This window comes from Podarcis muralis, unplaced genomic scaffold (genome assembly GCF_964188315.1).
Source record: "Podarcis muralis unplaced genomic scaffold, rPodMur119.hap1.1 HAP1_SCAFFOLD_87, whole genome shotgun sequence".
In the NCBI taxonomy this organism is placed as follows: Eukaryota; Metazoa; Chordata; class Lepidosauria; order Squamata; family Lacertidae; genus Podarcis; species Podarcis muralis.
This window is the reverse complement of record NW_027554715.1, coordinates 52,501-55,000: the sequence shown is the minus strand read 5'-3', so window position 1 is coordinate 55,000 and position 2,500 is coordinate 52,501.

Here is a 2,500-nt window from a genome sequence, read left to right as displayed (position 1 = left end):
AGGCTCCATGGGGGGGGGGGGGCGCGCGCACGGGCCGGTAGACCGGGAAGTCCTACGACCTCCACAGTAGACCGGCAAGACGCAGCCTCTCCGGCGGGTAGACCGGGGCCCCGGCGAGTAGATTGTCCGACCGGGAAGCCCCCACGGCCGCGGAGGCAGACCGGCAAACTCCAGCCGTCGGGACCGGTAGACCGGAGGGGAGCCGACGGTCGGGAGACCGGGCAACGGCGCCAGCCCCTCCGGCCGGGAGACCGGGCTTCCCGAGGTCCGGCGCCCAGTAGACCGCCCAGCGGTTGCGCACCGTGCTCCAGGTAGCCCGGCAGAGCCGCGCTCTCCGGAGGGTAGACCGGGAAGCCCCGACGAGCTCGGAGGAAGACCGGCAAACCCCAGCTTTCCCAGCTGGTAGACCGGAGGGGAGCCGAGGGCCGGGAGACCGGGCAACGCCGCCAGCCCCTCAGGCCGGTAGACCGGGCTCACCGAGGTCCGGCCCCCCCCCCGTAGACCGGCCAGCGGTTGCGCGCCGTGCGCCAGGTAGCCCGGCAGAGCCGCGCTCTCCGGTGGGTAGACCGGGAAGCCCCGACGATCTCGGGAGGAAGACCGGCAAGCCCCAGCCTTCCCGGCCGGTAGACCGGAGGGGAGCCGAGGGCCGGGAGACCGGGCTTCCCGAGGTCCGGCGCCCAGTAGACCGGCCAGCGGTTCTGCGCCGTGCTCCAGGTAGTCCGGCAGAGCCGCGCTTTCGGGTGGGTAGACCGGGAAGCCGCATGTTCTCGGAGGAAGACAGGCAAGACCCGGCCTGCCTGGCTGGTAGACCGGAGGGGAGACGAGGGCCAGGAGGCCGGGCAACGCCGCTGGCTCCTCTGGCGGGTAGACAGGGCTTCCCGAGGCCCGGGGCCCAGTAGACCGGCCAGCCGTTCAGTGCCGTGCGCCAGGTGGTCCGGCAGAGCCTCTCTTTCCGGGGGGGTAGGCCGGGAAGCGAAGCCCCGGCGAGCTCGGAGGAAGACCGGCAAACCCAAGCCTTCCCGGACGGTAGACCGGAGGGGAGCCGAGGGCCGGGAGACCGGGCAACGCCGTCTGCCCCTCCGGCGGGTCGACCGGGAAGCTTCCCTTCCTCGGAGGTAGACCGGCAGGACCCAGTCTCCACGGCCAGCAGAGCCCAGGGCCGGGAGACCGGGCACCGCTGCCAGCCCCGGGCCAGACCTTCGGTCGGTAGACCGGGAGGCCCCCTTGTTCTCGGAAGGAGCCCGGCAAGGCCCAGCCTCCCCAGTCGGCAGACCGGGGGGGACTCCGTTCGCGGGCCCGGCCGCCGCCTGGAGGACCGGGGCCTTCGCGAGTAGACCGGGCGGTCGGCGGGCCTCGGGCAGGGTAGACCGGGGAGGACCGGGAAGCCCCAGCCGCCTCGGCCGGGCGGAGAACGGGGGGACCGGCAGCGGACAGACCTCCCAGCGGTAGACCGGAAAAGCCTTCCGTCCTCGGAAGGGGACCGCCACGTCCCAGCTTCCCTGGCCAGCTCCTCCGGCGGGGAGCTAGATCCGGCCGCCCCCCAGGACAGGAAAACGGCCAGCGCTTCCCCTCCTTCTGCCGGGAAGACCGGCCGAGCCACCCCCGCTTGCCGGCCGGTAGACCGGGGCCCCCGGCAACCTCGCCCCCTGGACCGGGCAGGGGCCGGACCCACGCAGGCAGACGCCCGGAAGCCTGCCCTTCCCCGGCCTTCGCACCCTCCGCCAACCGCTCTCGCCTCGCCTCCCTTTTCGGAGGTAGACCGGCAAGCCCCAGTCTCCCCGGCCCCGGCTAGTAGACCGGGCAGCGGTACCAGTCCGGCCGTCAGGTGGACCGGCACCTCCCAGCCCCAAGCAGGGGAGACCGGGAAGCCGTCTGTCCTCGAGGTAGAGCTGGAAGCCCCAGCCCGGCAGGCAGGCAGGCAGGCAGGCAGGCGTGAGCGTGGACGCGAGGAGCCCACCGGGCCTCCGTCGGGACGGCCGGGAAGTCTCCCTTCCTCGGAGGTAGACCGGCAAGACCCAGCCACCCCGGCCGGCAGACTGGAGGGGAGCCCAGGGCCGGGAGACCGGGGTGACCGTGGACGCGAGAAGCAGACTGGGCCTTCGCTGGGTAGACCGGGAGGCCGCCCGTTCCCTGAAGGGGGCCGGCAAGGCCAGGCCTCCCCGGCCGGACGGCAGACTGGGGGGGGGACAGCGGTCGCAGGCCCGCCCGCCCGCCGCCGGGAAGACCGGGGCCCTCGCGAGTAGACCGGGCGGTCGGCAGGCCTCCGGCAGGTAGACCGGGGAGGACCGCAAAGCCCCAGCCGCGGGAAGACCGGCCGAGCCACCCCCGCTTGCCGGCCGGTAGACCGGGGCCCCCGGCAACCTCGCCCCCTGGACCGGGCAGGGGCCGGACCCACGCAGGCAGACGCCCGGAAGCCTGCCCTTCGCCCGCCTCCGCCCGTCGCCGAGAAGCAGAGGCCGGGCGCCGGGAACGGTCTACCGCCGCCCCGGAGCATGGGTAG